Genomic DNA, 20248 nt, shown 5'->3' with positions numbered 1-20248 from the left:
AAAATGCCTAATTGGCCTACTGGTCTAGAGTATTAAATGTAGTGCATGCCGTCAGAGCAGAGAAGGGGCTTTACATTATACTAAAGGAAACAACCAAATTTGCATCAAAAATATTCCGCCTAGTGTCGATTCTTAAGTTTGGATGACTTGATTTGTTATATGTATATTCTTAATTGCATCATTGCATTGACTTATAATGTTGATCCTAGCCGTATATGCTATATCTATTAAGTATATAGTAAGATGGTAGAGTTTCCTTACATCTCCATTTGAAGTAGGACTACATTTAAAACACCTTAAAAATGCATGAAATTTAAATGACACATGCACACAAAATACAAAGTTTTTTATGAAAGTAATTTCATATTTCTTTGTAATACTCTTCGTCGTCAGAACGAATTTAAATGACACTTTGAATTAGACCTTAATAAGTATACAACAATACATTGATTTACTTCATGAATCATAAAACACTTCCTTATATTTCTGAAACACAAAATTTGCGTGCAGATATACAAAACTTCAATCACATTAGTTTTAAGTGAGATTTAACATTGATCTTTATGAAACTGTATAGTCTCTGGCGATTGTGTATCACATGATGTATGAAAGCAAATAAAGTTTCAGTTGTTTAGTTAAAGACGTGGCTGTCCAGGAGGTAAGTCAAGTTTTCTTTGAATAAAAAAGAAATTTCATTTTTACATGTTTTGAACAAAAAAGAGATTAACGCAATCATTCGATTATTACATCAGTTAACCATAACTTGAGGTATTTAAAAAACTGTTTTACTTTATTTAATTAAAGAATATGAATATCGTCGTATATCTCGTATATATTTCTAATGCCAAAGTATAACAACTAACTTCAGCCTTAAGCAACAATATGTTTTACAAAGTGTTTGAATATTGTAAATATATTCACAAACCGGTTTTTCAACAGATTGAATGCTGTCATTTTTATTCGACAAATAACGTGTATCAGTATAATCACTTGCAATGAGTTTTATATCGTAGAACATTTCAACTTTGATATGTAATCATAATCCTGTACTGAAAATGATGATAACGGATTTCATTTTCACAAATATCCTCAGTAAGATAATTCTAGCGTCCAGAATTAAACCGTATTGGTATAAATTAAAAATATCTTATTTCCTAAGTTCAAAGTTTGAAGTCCTCGGACCACTTTCATTCCAAATTCAGAGCTGTATTAATGTAGTTTCCTTACTTCCAAAATTGTTTATAATTCCGTCTGTTTTTTCGTTTCAAGTTGCGTCGTATTTTGCCATCATCGTAAAAAAAGTATAAATCCATTAAGTTTTGATCTATCATGTTATGATCATGCTTAATTGTTTATTACAGAACTGTTTATCTTGATCAGAAAAGCCAACGTATTATAACATGTTTAATGCTTGAACTGTATGCATGAGCACACGTTCCCGAAAAGTCACCGAATAGACCTTTGTTTTGTTGATTCAGGTAAGTGGTAGTCAGAAAACTTTAATTAAATTTTAAAAAAAATATTTATTTATAAGAATAAGGACGTATTACATCGTTTACACATCCCTTTGAAGTAAATTTAGCACATGAAATAATTTTCTGATAGTTTTATACAACTAAATATTCGAACTAGTTCCTCACTCCAGCTCAATTCCTAAATTATTCGAATCGATATCTAACAAATATCAATGATAAAACATTAACTATCCAATATTCAGCAAAGTCAAAAGTACTCTTTTTTTATTATGATGTTTTTTTCCTATTTTTTCAAAAAATATTTTCTTTATAATTACCATATTCATTTTCGACTGTTAATTTGATTGTACGCTACATTTTACTTTGGCTATATTTTTTTAAAACTATTCAAATTATGAGTAGACAAGTCTTTCTGATGACAGAAACAAGTTATTCGTCAAATAATTTGCGTAAACAATATCGTTTTGGTATATTTATTGATTAAACAAACACTTGCAAGTCAAGAACGGTATGTAAAGGAATTTCATTTTTATAGGTATCATCGTTGATGGAAATAGTATACAAACACTTTGACGTCATGAATCCAGGTTTAATTTAATTGATACATGTACTTGTTTATTTTTTTATTAAAAGAAATGATAAGATACCGTTACAACAGATGTTCACTTGGACGCAACTGAAGACAAAATTCAATTTTGGATTAATTTGGCTAATGAAAAATTAGCATTTTTTAGTGAATAAATCAAAATATGGTTTTATCTTTATTCAAAAGATTTAATTTCAAGTTGCACTATATAAGTCAAATCGGTCATACGTTTCAATCACGTTATGAACAATAATAAATATTGTAAATTGGCTTTGAAAACTTTTCATATAAACAATGAATAAGTAAAAAGTAGCAACATTTGAAAAAACATTTGAAGGTAAAAAAATTGCTAAATGCTAATAAAATCCTAATTAACCATGTTGAAAGAACAAAAAATAGTCTGATTTTTGTTCGAGACGAGAGGAGAAGAAAAGTTAAGTCTTCAATTAAGAGCAGATAATAATATAATTGTGTTTGGGTAATTATATAGACTCTAATCTTAACTCGCATACCAAAGGGGCGGGCAGTTCCAAGAAAGCCTATAATCTGCTGTTCAAAGAGCTGTTGTTGTTGTTGTTGTTGTTTTTGTTTGTTTGTTTTTTGTTTTGTTTTTTGTTTCGAGCTAGTTTCCATTAATTTGTTTGTCATGGACACTGGTTTGCCTCATGTAGTATTCCCAAACCGGAGAAGTTTTTTTTTCATTGGTGACGCTTTGTTACTGTTCTACATAGCGCAATCACTTAACCTTCAAAAGTATCGCCTTTGAGACTGCCTGACTGTCAAAAATGAGGTAGAAAATTTTTCCTTTTTATATTACTATTGATATGAAGAAAAGAAAGGCTGTCATTATGATGTTGAAAGTATATTTGATGGCTAGAGAGTATGAGGAATTAAAAATTGATGAAAGACACCAAATCCTGCTCATCATCATAGGACACCCTGAACCACCATTTATACATCTTTAATTTAGATCTGGTACGAGGCATTTGCACCGTTCGAACATTTTAGCTAACAAGTGAACAAACATGCTATCATAGTATCATTGGTACAGATGATTGTATAGAGTACTGTGACATATCTACATTGAATAGTTTAGAGTCCGAATTCTCTAGATCGTTGGTAGTATCCTCATTGTACGTCGGATCGTTTTCCACGATAGAAATGAAAATATGGAGTAAACTAGAAATGTATTCAATTATAGAGTTACATGCTGATAGAATCGGTCTCCCATGATTCTCAATGATACGTCATGATTTGGGAGGCTTATAAATGCGTGATGTCATAAAAGACTTGAGTTGAGACACAACCAAATTGTGGACCACTTCTGGGAGATACCGTTTATCTATACAATGTATAAAACAATTCCTTGACTCATTTCTTGTTATTTTTGTTATAGTTGATATAGTTTTTATAATGTAAAATTTGAAATCTGAAAGTTGGAAATACCTTCCAGATACGTAACATTGAGTATCACAGACGACTACGTACACTTTGTTGGCAGTTTTAATGACAATATGTGTGTGTGTGTGTGTGTGTGTGTGTGTGTGTGTGTGTGTGTGTGTGTGTGTGTGTGTGTGTGTGTGTGTGTGTGTGAGAGAGAGAGAAAGAGAGAGAGTGTGTGTGTGTGTGTGCTTTTCAGGATTCAACTTATGTTTCTTCAGGGGTTTGATATTTAAACTCTCAATTAGACTGACATTTTTTATATACTTATCAAATAAAAGAAACCAATGAGCTTTTGGAGAAAGCTAAGATTTCTTATGGTGCAATTAATGAAGATTCGTCACTGAATGAAGAATTGTTTTTGCCGTAAACATATGCCTTCTGTAAGATACGGCGAAGAAAAAGATGTAGATCGATTTCATTTTTAAATTAATAGATATCGCGATAGGTAAGAACTTTTTTTCATGTTTAGGTAGTAACTCATCTAATCTGGTCTAAGCACATAATCGCTGAATTTACTTGATAAACTTGTTGCTTGATTTAAGGGCTTCGACATCAACATTGTCAAACACGTTCTTTCAAGCACCGATGCTCTGTTCTACCTGGAGCCAATTCAGGGATCAACCTCTTGCGTTGTATCAAAGTGTGCATAAATGTTTTTGTTTATATATGCTGACAAGAGGAAATGCTTTGGTACCCACCTTTGAATGTATGTATAGAAACATATGTTAGATTGTATATAATGACTGATTTTCAGGTTTCATATTAAGAAACTCTCTTTTAGTTGCATAAGGAAGCTAACAAATGTGTGTATGTTAAGAAGCACATATCGCATACAGAACAGGATACTAATAACTTTTATAAACCACAAATCGAAATCTAAATTGAACTAATAAACATTTCAGTCGAAATGATAAACGGATGCAATAAAAACAGTTTTATGGCAGACCAGAATTCATTAGAAAGACGTTTCTTCATACATTGGTTGGCAGTTGATCAATACTTTGGTTTAGTGTCATTCTGTATCCGTCTATCTCCTGTTGTATTTTAAGGTAGGACTTACCGTACTAGAGATGTCTAAATATGACGTCGTTTCGCTTGGCTTATGTAGTTTAACATACCATATGAAAAAAAACGGATAAGGATCATATTTGGAATATCAATGTGATAGCTGAGTTGATGGCTATATGTAGAATAAACTGCTTTAAGACCCAAAGGGAAGCAAACATCCGACTGTAAAAGTGGTATTTGGGTAGATGCTAAAATACAATGAGAAAACAAAAACGTTTTTACAATCATAAAGTATCAAAATTTATAGTTTATTGCTTATTTTATGTTTATACAACATTTGTTAACATCATAGGCAAATAGATTCATATTGCCCCGAAACGTTTTCGTGTTGACGTGCCACTTTCTTCTAAATTTGTACTTTATCATGAAATTCTCTCATAAGTCACAATAATACTATGGAGCGTCTGTTTGATTTGTAATAGATGACAGAGTAAGATGCATCTTCATTATTTGAATTGTGAAAAATGATAGAACAGACGGTCACAAACTTTCTAAATAGATGTGACTTTCTTGTTGAGAACATCAGAGAGCAATTTATGTTCTAAAGATTTAAACGACTTAGCCATAGGTAGGATAGTACTACAAAGCCCTGATTATGACTACAAACAAATTATGGGCACACAATAATTTTTATGGGCGCACAACATCCCCAGTAGATTTGAGACTAACATACATTGATCCAGTATCATGGATTACTGAGTTAAGGTTTCAGATCATACTTTAAGAATACATTTGGCCGATGAAACTAACTTGACACAATGATGTAATGATCGATGGACACATTTTAATCAATCAAATACGTTAAAACTATTGAAAAGAGATGATAGTGTACAGACACGTTGAAATGTTGTGATGTTACCATGTGACATCTGTGGTGAAACAAAACAATTACCTGGACAAGATCATTCGTTATAGTTAAAGTCAAGTATAGTATTAGTTTACTTTACGAAATCGATTGTATATCCAAACTAAAAGTATTAGCTTACCAAAGTTTGAAATAAAGAACCCTGTATATATCAAATATCAAACTATTATTTTGCTATAATTGTGCTCAGATGTCTGGAAATTTTTTTTTCTAACTGATATATAGTAGTATTTAGTTTTGTTAAAAAATAATCAACAATCATCGGGGCGTTGTTTCACGAAATAAGCAGAGATTATGTAACAGTGTAACAGAAATAACAACTACACTTTAGCATGTGTTTATTTTTTTCTCAGTATCTTTTTTTCAAAATTTAGCCTTTTTTGTCTTTGTATGTTCCTATTAGGGCTCCGTACGACAGTAAACCAAAGATGTTAATGTCAAAATAACATGGCCAAACATGTTTTGGTCTGCTTGTTTCGTATTAAAATTTAAGCAAGGGGTGCTCTATGACCTGTGTAAATACACGCTTGATTAGTTTTTCTCCGGCATTACACAACTTTTTTACAGTGATAAATAGTGACTCTTGAGAGCCATCAGAATTATCAATGTAAAAATATTTAGACAAACAGTATCTTGACAGTTTAATTAATTTTCCATGATAAACGGCATCAGTATTAGACCCGTGTGACATTAAGTAATGGTATGTTAAATGGTATCAAGATTCCATGGTTGTTAGTGGATATTTGTGGAATTTTTCATTTTGTTAAAATACTCCAATTCCCGACTAATCATCGCCGGATTGATTTGCATATTGTCACAGGAATTTGGTGATGAGCAAAGGCAATGCCATGAGGAATCTTTACAGCTGTAACTAAAACGACAATTTGTGTCGTACGGCTATCGATTCTCAAGCCACCATGATGAATATCGTTTAACAAATCGTCTAATTATGCATTTGTTCCTGGCCCTGCAAAAACGCCAAAAAATGATGGCAATATATGGCATTGTCTTAATCTCAGTGTTAATCTTGAAAAAGCTTCTTTCTTGAAATTCTTTACTGTATATACTGCATTTGCTGAGTCTGTATGTTCACACCAGTCAGTTGTGGTCTCTCAGTTATTTACGCAACATAGGATGGGGAATAAGTAGAAACTTTTGTTATCACAGTATTAAAAACATTGTTTGTAAATTTGTCATTTTTAAAATGTGCAAACAAGCACTCGTCCTTCCTCGTCATTTCTGACAAAAAACCTGGATTCGCGCTTGCTTTTGATGTATATGTATTACAGATATCCTTCTCAGGTATTATGGGTTTCTTATAAATGAAAATGGTCTGCCATTGTAAGATCTAATGAACACATTTTGTAGTACTGTATTAAACCCATAAACGATATTCGCTCTTTGTAAAAGTATTTAATTCAAACAATATAATTCGATTTAAATCTATTGATTAAACAAACGCCCGTTTGTAAACAGAATCATGAATATTTGATTATGATATGGACAAATAAATTGTATAATTGTGTCAATAATAATATTAGGATGCAGGGTAAAAGCATTCCAAATCTCTAATGAATTTCAGTTGTGATGTTGTACAATCGTTCCGTTTGTCGAGAGCATTATAATTGAAAAAAAGTCCCGTGTCAAGTAAATAGTCCACCTACGCATACAAGTCTTGTAGGAGAATACCATGCATCTTTCAACCATTGCGAGAAACTATTTGTAACATTGTTTTTGTTCATTTTTTTTTCGAGATACATTATGCATTTGACATTGTTTACTTTTCATTCAAGAAATTTATCAAATCGAATATCAAAAATACAATTGTTTCAAAGTAAATGAGATTTTCAAGTATACGAGTTAATTATGTATCCCATAACTTGTATTATCCTTGCCATCTGGATTTATAATAGGATCAACTACTGGATCAATGCTGATAGACAAACACGGCAGCTTTACATGGAATAGCTTTCCTCGTCTGTTGTACCATGTCTCCTATTTTATGTACATGATTAAGCCTTTGCTTCCAATGTGTCTCATTGTTTGGCTGCATGTGTCTCTTAATCCCGGAATTTAATCAACTAATACCATGAATACGATCTATAGGACGATCTTAAACAGAAATTCAATGAAACGTAACAAAAACGGATTCTTTAGCAACGCCAACAATTGTCAAATATCCCCTCCTTATTTATAAGACGCGATCTAATATTCAATTCCTGTGTTTTAAGTAAGTTAAAAGCTCGCAGATATATTGTACCGACTTCATCATTATTTAAGTTCTGTTTGCAAGTTTAATCTGCATTTGTAATTGTTCAGCCAGCAGGTATTGGGATCATTCTCATCTGTGACGAGGAAGCATCGATTTATAATTATTTACCGATAAACTATGAAATGTAAGGTAGAAGTGATAGGACGTTATACAGTAATAAAACATTTGTCATGGGATGTAGAGAGATTGGCTCTACGGCAAATATTCGATTAGTTTTAGATTTGGTGCCTAGCAAAGCAGGTAAGCTGAACTAACGAGACAAATGTCATTCTTGTTATTCGTGGCTTTAAGTGCATTTAGGATTCTTGCATTTAAAGATTCGATTTGTAAATTTTGCCATTTGCCATTCGTTTATGGCAATATATGTTTTAAATTCAAAAACTCAACTGTCCATAGGTAGTAGAGTGGAGATCTTGCTTTTGAGGTACCCCATTTGAAACTTTGGTACTTAAGGGTGATTAATTATAAAATTTACGTTTTCAAAGACATTATCTTCATTTTCCTTTTCCTTTTTCCTTGACCATTTTTACTATAACATGCTATAGTAATACTTCAATTGTTCACTGCTACAATATGTGTCTTTAGTAATACGTCAGGTTTTTTTTATACTGCATGAACGTATGGTTGCATTTCGTTCTCATTGTTTTAATTAGAATTCACAATGTACAAAATGCATTCTTAGCGTGCTCATAAACATAATTATTTGGTTTGGTGTTGTCTCCTTTTTTCTTGTTCGTAAACTCATTTTTCATTAATTTCTGTAATTCGAGAATTTTATGTGTTGATATTGACTGTTTTGAAGTCGATTTTGGCGAACATGGGTTAAATAAAAGGAAAACGTGTAATTTGCAACAGATACACACTTTGCTTCATGCCATATTCATTTAAGAAGATCCCAACTTAACGCCAACGCTTACCTACAAGATCGATTGGAATGCACTTAATGTTTATCATTATAAATTAATCATACAAACTTCACTAACATTGAAAAGGATAAGATTGCAATATAACATCTGGGAATAGAGTTGTAGGGATACTGCAAGTTTTAATGAACAATGGGAAGCATGATAAATATTTGGAATAAGTGAGATAAATTAATTTGTGAAGTGTTAAAAACACATTAGGTCTGTGTTTTACAGGAAAATGTATTGTATATGGTTTTACTCACATAGGCTGTAATAATGAATTATTCAATGTAAAACAGAACATTTTCACATGTGTAGGTTAAAAGCAAAATAAGAATGCAATACATCGCAATGGACTTTCATCACAAAATGGGATAGTTTTTTCGCTCAAGAAGTCACGAAGCCATACAAATACACTATTATTGACCTATTTCACATTGCATTATCTATATGTACACTGAACTTAAGCTGCTTTGTCGGTATAACATTGACATTAATACAAACCTTCCTGTGAGCAGGGCATTATAGCGATGTGGTTTGACGTATTGCATTGATTGTACCATTAACAAATTGATGAAAGTTACATGATAAAATTGCATTATGCAGATCAATTAAGTAAATTATTCTTCATTTGCTACCATCAATTTATTGGACCACCAAGGCTAAATTGGATAATTTTCTAATGATATGAATTTGCTAACTCGAAACTTTGGTGAAGATAATATTTAAATCGCTTATATAAGCATATATGTCAACTTTTGGGTTTTTTTTTAAACTGTGTTAGAGGGATTGTTCATAGTATTCAATTGATGAGGTCTATGAACTGCGCAGGAATAACGTTATCATACGCCTAATTGAATTAAAGTTTTATTTATTACACCATATATTAAATCACAACCTTAATTATAGCTTGTTCATTTTCATTAATATAACAGAAAATAGTAAAATAAATGTTTCTGGTCAGACAGGAGAGGTTTTGATTCATGGTGTTAAATAATGGTGTGGAATACATACCGTGGGGAATAATTTTATCGGCATGTTTTATTTTTAAAGGTATGAAACATAATAAAGTGCGTATTGTTAATTTCTCTCGGAAAAATGTTCAACGTTTTGATATGATATACAACATGTCTGAAACTCTTCCCTTTCATTCCCAATGCTTTTGTGTTCAAAATAAATAACAAGGTACAACAGCGGTTGAAACAATCCCTATCCTATTGATATATATGATAGAGCTATAAACATCTCAATATGCTGGAACGGACTCTGGGGATTTTTCTTTTTAGTGGTAAAAAATTCTTCGGAAATAGCAGTAATATGTTGTTGATTTTTTTGAGACGTATATAACTGTCTTGTCGGGATAATTTCAACAAATTGAAAGGCTAGAATATCATGCACTGCCAGTTTTTATCTTGAGATAATTGAAACACGTTAATTCTCAAGAATATTGATTGACTTTTATAAACAAGAAGAAATAGAATGATAGTGACTAATCATTTTTGTGATTCCATTTTTATCAATCATCATTTTTATAGTTTTTTAAACATTCGTTTTACTGGTGTGTGGAACAAAAGTCAAGGTTTTCTATAGCACGCATTGCTTTAGGGACATATTATACCCTATGCCTTATATACTAGCACATTCCAAATTTTAAAATATGTAAAACACCGAGGCTTCATTCCTTGCATTGCATATGGTAGAACCTCTCGGTGATGGATGTGGCTTCCTCTTTCGATAGTTTTGGTTTTGAGTACTTCTTGTATACAACTAATATTTTGATTATAATCTCCTACATATTTGATTTAAATGCTGCTGATGATAGGTTACTCCTTGAAACACGTGTACAGCATATCGAAATTTACAACATATAAAACTGGTATTTTTTGTATTCTATTGTTTATTTACATTGCCCGGGTCATATTTCTCAGGCAGTATCTGTATGGGAATTTCGGAGTAGCAAGTACCCTAGAGATGCAGAGTGTACATCCATCGGAAGACATGTCCTTATTTTCCCCAACCTTTCGTCCCAATCTCCAAATTACTATGGAAAACAAGTTAGCCTTAATATCAGTGGCCACTGGGAAAGAAAAGAAAAACACTTTTATGAATGGGAACCTATTAGTGATAGAATTTTGAAACCAAAACTCTGGACAATTCATGAAGACCACAACAGTTCAGGTTTATGTAACTATAAACAATATGGGAGCAACTAAAGGCATTTTCTATGAAACAAGAAACACTACTACAGATCCCTTATAATACTTCATAAAATATCATTCTTCTACTAGATCTTTTGGGAGCAACTAAAGACATTTTCTATGAAACAAGAAACGCCAAACTGGAAGCAAAATGGAAGGTGGGGTGATAGCGTATGTATCCATGGACTAAAATTTACTGAGAGTAATTACATTATTTTGTTTCATTTAAAACCTAGCAATCGAATCAACAATGATTAAGCATAAGAACGCCCACAAAAATACCAGGAAAACCATCGTACCCAAATTCTCCATGTTGCTATTATAAGCCCTCTAAAGACTAATAAGACGACAGAGTTTATAAAAGAGAAAATATTTGGTTCTGACGACAATCCGCTAGTAACAAAATCAAAGTCAAAACGACACATAAAAGGAAAGACCACTTCATCATCAAAACATGAAACATGCTAGTTTAAAGGTTTCAAAAATAAGAGGCAGTTCCATCTTGAATTCAAGAACAGATTTATGTCATTGTACACCAACATGCAATTATGTAGTCCTTGGCAGATATTCCTATACTTTGTAAAACATCTGCTAAATAAACAGAATAAGATGTGGTCGAAATGCTGGAACTTTTGACAACATATTTGTTCAATGTGAAGGGCGTTTTTTCCAACGGACAGTCGGTATTCAAATAGGAACATATTGTGCCCCGGTACTCGCTGACCCATTTCTTTTCATGTGGTTGACGTTATTGTTGATCTTATTGAATAGAAGGAACATCGTTTGATCAGATCCTATGCTCTCAGTTTCCGTTCTATAGACAAGATTTGGATATTTTAAACATTGTATCTACATGAGATAAAGCATACCTAAGACATTATGATTGATTGATTGATTGATTGATTGATTGATTGATTGATTGATTGTTGGGGTTTAACGCCCGAGCAGCAATATTTCACAATATTCAGGCAATGAACATGAAATGGATGTTAAAATGAACATGAAATGATGGTGAGAAATGAAAATAGGGATGGGACACAAGGAAAATAAGGTTGACAAATTTGTTTGCCACAAGAAAAAGGGAAGGATGGGTAGGGTCGGGCAATTTAGCCTCCTGTGGCGGAACGCAAAGATTCCTTCTCCTATCGAATACCACAGCAGGGTTCTTTAATCTGCGAGGAACGTGGCATCTTTCTCAACACGGTGCACCACTATGGTTTGCGGTCAGGTTTTCCGTATTATAGCCTGACAACCCCAGCATGTAACACGCTAGGGATACCCCATTCCACCACCTGGGGCACACATCCCAGTTGCTATGTGGGCAGAGCGCATAGCCCCCGGCTAGGTTTTTGAGCACTATTTTGTCGCCTTTTACGACAAGCTTAGTGCTGCTGCAGGCCTATTCTTTTGACACCTGGACCTGCACCGGGCAAGACATTATGAAGTCAGCTTCGTATCTTGACGTACTCTTAGAAATCGAAAAAAAAGGGAAACATCTTGACTAAACTACACTACAAACACGATTACTTCTCATTTTGTATCACTAACATTCCTGTCATATGTGGCAACATCCCTGCAGCACATGCATTTGGAGTTTTCATACCATACCTCATACGTTATGTCAGAGATTGCCGAACCTTCTTACAATTAGGTTTCTTGGACAAGGTTATGTAATTACAAATTTATAATCACCATTACAAAAGGTATGATCGTCACCATGAACTCGTAGATGGTTGTGATGTTTCTATCTGCAGTAGAGAACTAATTTGTTCACAGTATCAAAGTTTTTCTTTACTCTTACGTCTACGCTATGCTTGTTATTTATCAGCAACTGGACAGATGTTCTAGAAGACAGAGGAAGCTTCTGTATGCTAATTTTCTTTGTCTGGTTGTTGTATCCGGGTTGTGTTCTTTATTATTTACGTTTTAATACTGGTTTCCTTGATTTCTCTCTTATTGAACTAGCAAAAAGTAATTTAACAAATTGAGGAATTTGTCGACGAATCACATTCAATGCAAACACAGAAAAAATTATGTGTTAAATCATAATCAGAAGGATTGTGCCAGCAGTTAACAAATAAGTGAAGAGCAAACGAGGTTTACAGTAGAAAGAATTGAATTCAAATGTATTTATTTTCATTGTTGACTTTGAAAAGCTTTCAACAGTGTGCATAGAAGTAACTTATGGGAAGTAATGAAAGTGTATGGCAACTGATCGAGATGGTTCAAATAATGTAAAAAAAACACCTTCAGTTGTTAATTGAATCAGCATATAGAAATGGTTTGACATGAGGAGAAAAGCAAGGGTGTAACATGTCAGTTTTCCTGTTCCTCCTGATTTTTTTTTTAATTTTAAGCAGCAGTATGATGGAACTTAAAAGCTAAAATGACTGGCTCTCGAAGGAGACTGTGCATGCAGAAATATTTTTCAAATTCAATAAATATGGAACAAAGTCAAATTAACAGAAGGGATAAAAAAGGAAAAAGTTTAAGTTTTTATAGTGAAGATAGTTTCCAGTCTCTTATATTTTCCTGAAACATGGAAGATGACAAAATGTGGTGATTATTTACTACAAACCTTTCAACTTGAATTATTCAAAATCTAAATAAGTAATCTAAAATGTCAATTGTGTGTAGCCTATAAAAAACGATAACATCATCTATTTAAATACCAAAATGTAAAAGGTAAGTTGACGTCTTAGGTCATATATGAAGAATGGACAACAATACCCACTTGCGCACGAGACGGAAAAGGGAAAGGCCATAAAACCAGGTGGAAGACTATTGAAAGAGAAAGAGATATCTCCTAGTTTAAGTCGTAGAGATGACTTGCCCAAAGCCTTTATCTCTTTCAAGAAAAGGAATTAAGTCAAGGTAGTCAACTGTCTAGTCCTTACTTTTGACTCAAGGATACTCCTATTTCAGTTCTGTGATGTTAAATAAAATAAAATATAAAAATGCAAGACTAAGAAATGTCAGAAAGATTTCGGGTAGGAATTCAACACGCTCAAACCTGGCGAAGCCTTATAAGAGAACTTGAAATCATACCCTTGGATATTTGAAACTTATGTATCTTGTATTCTCATCGGTATAAGAATCTTGATTTCTTCTTTACGAGAGTCTAAAAAGTTAACAGTTATAGTATCAATAATACACAATGTTCTACTTAAAAACACTTGACCCTCTTCTTAATAAATTACTCTATGACAACAAAAGTTGAAGTTTTTATTGCAGATCATGAACTTGAGTTACATGTATTAGATTTACTACTATCAAGAAAAGCGAGATACCTTAATGTAACATCATTGAACTTTATTACTATTTTGATAAATATAGTTGAATAGTGTATTTTTTATCGTTTTACAATTAATAAGAAAAACTATCTAGAAATAAACTGTCACATTTTTTTTAAACATGAATTTATTAACAATTAATGCAATACATCGAAATCCCCTTATAGCCCAAGTTAGCTGAATAAGGGGTTCCCTGTTTCTTCACCTCTCATATCCAGGGAATTTATGAGATTCAAACTGATCGAGATGGTTCAAATAATGTACATCTTCTTCACTACCGTTTTTTTAAGGTTTCTTTTTGTGCATAGCACTTTCACATTTTTGTGTTGATTGACCAAGGCCAAGTTTTTTGTCCGTCAGTACAAGAATAACCATATAAAGACATCACGGCACATGTAATATTGGTCAATATTTCAGCTATATTCAGACGATGAACATGAAATGAGTGATAAAATGAACATGAAATGAAAAAAAAGGATGGGGCACAAGGATAATAGGGTCGACAAATTTTGATTGCCACAAGAAAAAGGGGGATGGGTACGGCCGGGATCTTTAACGTGCGAGAAACGTGACATCTTTCCCAACACGGTGCACCACTATGATTTGTGGTCAGGTTTTCCGTATTATAGCCTGACAACCCCAGCATGTAGCACGCTAGGGGTACCCGATTCCACTACTTGGGGTACACAACCCAGTTGCTCTGTGGGCAGAGCGCCCTAGCCCCTGGCTAAGGTTCTGAGCACTATCTTAGTCGCCTTTTACGACAAGCTTAGCGCTGCTGCAGGCCTATTCTTTTGTCACCCGGACCTGCACGGGGCTAATAAAATGTGTGAACGTATTGTTATTATCATTGTTTTTCTCTGTAAGAAAGTATTGACATTTGCTCCATATAGAAACACATGAAGTTAAATAAAAAGAGAAGACTTAGCAGACAAAAAGCACAGGTTTTAAAATTAATGTACACTTAATTTCTGTGAAAAAAACAATATACAGCACTGGTCTTTAAAAGGTATAGGAAACGTTAAGGTAGTAAATGATGAAAAGAGATCAAGCACTGTAGAAACGAAATTGGAATATCTTTAATAGCTTATTTACACAGAACATTGCGTATGTTTACTGTATTGACTTACACACTCAAATTCTTAGCAAACAAATGGGACTTGGGAGCACGTAAGTCTTACGTAAGCTTGTGAAACGATGCCCAGGTTGACTCTATCGATAAGTTCAAAACTGCCGTATAGTAGGTTTGACAATAAATCTTTTTGTATTTAAAATAATTTTTTTTATAATTTTTTTTATTTTAAGATAAGCCGTCATTTTGGCATTAAAACAAACAAATGGAATTTCTGAAACATAAAAACAAGGATGCATTTCTATAAAAAGATTACCACAAAATAATGTCTAGTACTTAATCTTTCCTCCGTCGATCTAATGGTTAATGCTTACCTCAAGATTTCTTATTTCTTTTTCAATACAAATATTTGAAAAGTATTAAATTATACAAATATTTTGAATCGACTTAAAGGTCCGTTATGAATTTGTTATACGAATAAAAATTAAACATTCTAATTAAGACATGATTCAACATTTCAGTATCGCCCTACATAAGAATCAAACAGTGGATAAAGTATAGTAATGCTGTCGTGACCCCCCTTGTAGAACCCTTTAAACAATAGAAAGGAACCAAATATGCCATCTCGGTTTGAAGATTTTGTTAAATATTTCAATGAAAAGAACTCTTGTTAGAGAATTTGACCATAGAACAACTTTTGATGACACTCTAGGGATTTTTTTTTCAATTTCTGCAAAGTTTATTAATATAAATGATGGTAATCTTGAAAATGAAAGATCTATTGTAAGAATTGAAAGTTATTTTTTTTAACATTTTGAATCCTGCCAGATTCATTCATAGACTTAGGTTTAAGTAAATTAAAGATTGAAAGTTCCATGTTTAAACTCTTGAATAGCTGCTTTGAAAATTACTACCTTTTAATCTATATTTACATTTTTTTTTTAAAGTTTACTACTCAAACAAAGCTAGTCTATTTTACCAGTTAATGTATGTATTTATCACATTAAAAAATTAGGGTCATTATGTTATTCAATTTTGTTTTACCTGTCTACATGATACACCAAGTTTAAATATAAGTTATATATTTTTTGCAAACGGGTTTATATAATGAAGCTCCACAAATAACTCAGCGTATTGGTTTATAATAAGTTTTTAGAAAGATATTTAGTTCTTTGTGGGTGTAGAACAAGTTATGGATTCATGGACAATTTTCTGTTATGAACAATTCATAATGGATTCATGGACAATTTTCTGTTATGAACAATTCATAAACTTTGAAACACTTCAAATAATAAAAGAACAAACAGTTTGTCATACGTTTTTAGTGTATTCTCTCTCAGGATAAACAATCATAAAGAATGCTTTGGATATTATTTTTATTGTCTCATTTGGATGAAGTCGATGTTAGCTCTCATCAAGACAAAGGGATGGGCAACGAATAAACTAAAACATATAAATGAACGTACAGGTAAACATTGTTTTTCTTTTGGTGTCATTTGAAGCATCTTTTGTTTTCTAATAAAATCAATAATGAACCATGTAAAAATTACCTAGAGTATGAAGAATTGATTTGCTGCTCTGCTGTAGACAATTTCTTTGGAAAATAGGAATGTCTGTTGTCTAATAATAAACAAATATCATCTTTGACAAAAAGTCTGTTTTTTGTTTTTTGTTATTATTGAAATTGTAAAAGAACAATCCACCATTGTTAATGTTTTCCATTAGGTATGAATATTTCAATTATTTTCATTTTTATTTGATTTCGTTTGTTTTCCTCAGTGTTTGTATGAATGAAGATGAGTCTTTTATCTTACATATAGATAGAATCTTCTCTTTTTAAAACCTTTTTTTTCAAAAACAAATAAAAGTTAATATTTCAATGATCAAAATCTTATATATACTTACTATATTCTTAATTTATATATTAATATATATATGTATATATTATTAAATTAATTAAGTAGCCATATAGTTAGCTAATGGAAGGAATTTTGGTTTTAAATGTCATTAAATGTCATAACAAAGTATTTAAAGTTTGAATTGTTGAAGGTAATGATACGTTTCTACCAAAAACGTACTAACATTGATCATATCGTGCTTTTACTACACAAAAATGATACTGAATAATAGAATGCGCTAGTTATGTTTTGCCAATACGTCTGAATATTTGAATTGTAAATTTCATATATATAATTTACTAATTTCTCTGTAGCTCACAAATTTGATAGATCAGATTTGACAGTTAAAATGAGAATGGCATTAATAAAATTACACTGAAGTTTTGAGAGCAATTAAATGCATTTTGTCCCTATATCCTACTACCAACTATGTGAATAATTCATACTTTTGTATTCATTCGTTCCAATTCTTTCAAGATATAGCAAGAGTTTAATTTATACACATTAGAACATGAAATCAATGGTTAAAAAAATGACAATAAGAACTATTAAAATTCAAATATCAAGAGAACAAAATATTACATAATTGTAAGGATATACAAAAGAAGAGAATTACTTAGCAACTCCCATTCAATAAAAGTTGCTATCATAAATGATGCATAAGGTAAACTAAGCCTTTTCTGATTTTCTCAAATAAATCGACATGTCAGCTAACTTTGACAAAATAAAACGAAAATGTATGAAACATATTTGATTATTTCTTTCAGTAAATTGGTTGTACAATATTGCAACCGAAGAAGTCTTGTTATGGTCATGATTTGACTTGTTTTAAAAATAACACCTTATACAGGACAGAGACATATTTTATACATTTGAATAAAATACAAAAATACCAATCATATCAAAAGGCTTTTTTCTTTAAACAATTTCATATGTTTTTAAAATATCCGAATTTTTTTAAAATGTTTGAAACACAGAACATCCGTATATAGTTAGAAGCATCACTGTCATTTCTAATAGCCTTTTATGCTTATTCTTCAGTATTCAACTTTTAATAGATCAAAGATTATTTATTACCAAACTGCTGCTGTATAAATTTTCAGTGCTTTGAGGTTGAACAAGCTTTTTGATTTCCCTACACTTTTTTGAAATTGTTTGTTGTTTCGTTTGTTGGGGTTTAACGCCCGAGCAGCAATATTTCAGCAATATTCAGGCAATGAACATGAAGTGGATGATAAAATGAACATGAAATGATGATGAAATGAAAAATGGGATGGGACACAAGGATAATGTCCTATGACCACTATGGTTTGCGGTCAGGTTTTTCGTATTATAGCCTGAAAACCCCAGCATGTAACACGCCAGGGGTACTCCATTCCACTACCTGTGGCACATAGCCCAGTTGCTCTGTGGGCAGAGCGCCCTAGTCCCTGGCTAGGGTTCTGAGCACTATCTTAGTCGCCTTTACGAGAAGCTTAGCGCTGCTGCAGGCCTATTCTTTTGACACCCGGACCTGCACGAGGCCTTTTTTGAAATGAATTAATCAACGTCTAAATATGTTTAACATCAACAGAAGATGGTAAAATTTACATTGAATATTTCGGATATACTGATATCCTTCTTCAACATAAAACTCCTAAAACTTTATGAGCATAAAACTCACAAAGTTCAAGATCAAAACAGATTCAGAAGCTGAATCACGTACGCTGTGGGTGATTGTACCTTTATCAAAGAAACACATAAGCAAATGGTAAGGAGCCTGAATGAAAATAACAAAGGGGGTCTTTTTATCAAAATTAAAAGTAAAAATTAACTGTGGAAAACAATTAAAAAAGTCAAAATATAGTAGTACGGCGTATTGATGTATACCATGTAGTGCTGTACCAGCCATAGACCAAGACCTAAAAATGAATTATTTTTTCTCGATTATTCCATCTAGAGAAGTTGTTTGTAATTTCTTCATCCAAAAGCTTTCCCGAGATACTCTTTTACATTTTGACCAGTTTTTATTATGTTCTATGATCGTAACAACAATGCTGTGGAGATCCTCCTGGGTGTGTCCGGCGGATCTTAGATGGCGATATAGAGGGAGATCTGGTTTGCATGTAGTCACTGCGATGACCATTCATCCGCCTGTTGAAAGGTTGTTGTTCTGTTTCGCCAACGTACTGCATACCACATCGGCACTGGAGAAGGTATATGGTATTTTCGGTTTTGCAAGTCACGTCGCAAAAAATGACAAATTCCTTTCCAGTGCAGTAGCTTTTAAACGTTTTGGTGTGCAGTATCTGGGTACAGGTCTTACATCTTTTATCTCTACATGGACACTGGCCCGTTGTATTTGGTTTGAGCTGAGATGAAATCTCTGCTCTTACTAGGGCATCTCTTAGGCTCCTAGGTCTACGGAATGCCAGGACCGAGGCCCCAGGAAAGAGCTTGGAGAGCTTAGGATGTTTTTGAATGTCTTTCCAATTTGAATGCAGTAACTGCGAGAGTTTCCCATTGGCTGGATGGTATGCAAACACAAAAAGAACCCTTTTGTTCTTTTTCTTAGGTTTGTACTCGAGGAGATCTTTACGTCTGATGTTGTTAGCACCTTCAAATCCCCGATCTATATCTGTTGATTTATAGCCACGCGATAACAAATGACCATGGAGTTCATCTTTCTTTTGGACATGGCAATCTGCTTAGTGCCGTACAAATATTTGTTTATATAAATAACAAGTTTGCCGTGCTAGATTTTGACTTTCTTTGATTTGTTTATCTTTCTTTTGGACGTGGCAATCTGCTCAGTGCCGTGCTAGATTTTGACTTATTTAGTTATGAGTACTCCTTGTAGATTTTTCACCATTTTGATTTGAATGTTCTGTTGAGTTGTACTGTTGCTGATAAGAGGTATTATTGAAATATGTGTACAGTAAATGCATTTACAATTTTAATATCAGATGAATACATTATAAGTGAAAAATAAGCTTGCTCATCAGTGACAAGATATTACCATTTAATTTAATGATACTGACTCATATACACGTACAAATATTTTTTATATAAATAACAAGTGTGAACACAGACTGGTATTGCTCGAGGGGCAAGTATGGACGCAGACTGGTATTGCAAAAAGAGCAAATTTGAACATACATACGTTTTGTCTTGAAAGAGTAACCAATGGAACC

At 32.7% G+C, this 20248-nt stretch overlaps 1 pseudogene across 5 annotated transcripts in view; it reads left to right on the top strand.

The window, feature by feature from the left end:
* Positions 1-492: 492 nt before the first annotated feature.
* LOC148622035 (cAMP-dependent protein kinase type II regulatory subunit pseudogene) overlaps positions 493-20248 on the top strand; it is a 29177-nt pseudogene continuing 9421 nt past the window's right edge. For 2 of the 5 annotated variants that reach the window (XR_015920535.1, XR_015920536.1), the window contains exons 1-2: positions 493-658; positions 1362-1478. The product of XR_015920535.1 is annotated as a cAMP-dependent protein kinase type II regulatory subunit pseudogene, transcript variant X1 (transcript). Of the gene's footprint in view, positions 659-1361; positions 1479-4406; positions 4554-7676; positions 7950-16312; positions 16646-20248 lie in introns of those variants that run through there. The other 3 variants (XR_015920537.1, XR_015920538.1, XR_015920539.1) reach the window with 3 other exon arrangements.

The sequence above is a fragment of the Perna viridis genome, chromosome 3 (assembly GCF_037379345.1).
Source record: "Perna viridis isolate PV_CMFRI_1.1 ecotype Kerala chromosome 3, ASM3737934v1, whole genome shotgun sequence".
Taxonomy (NCBI): domain Eukaryota; kingdom Metazoa; phylum Mollusca; class Bivalvia; order Mytilida; family Mytilidae; genus Perna; species Perna viridis.
This window is presented reverse-complemented; position numbering and strand designations above follow the sequence as displayed.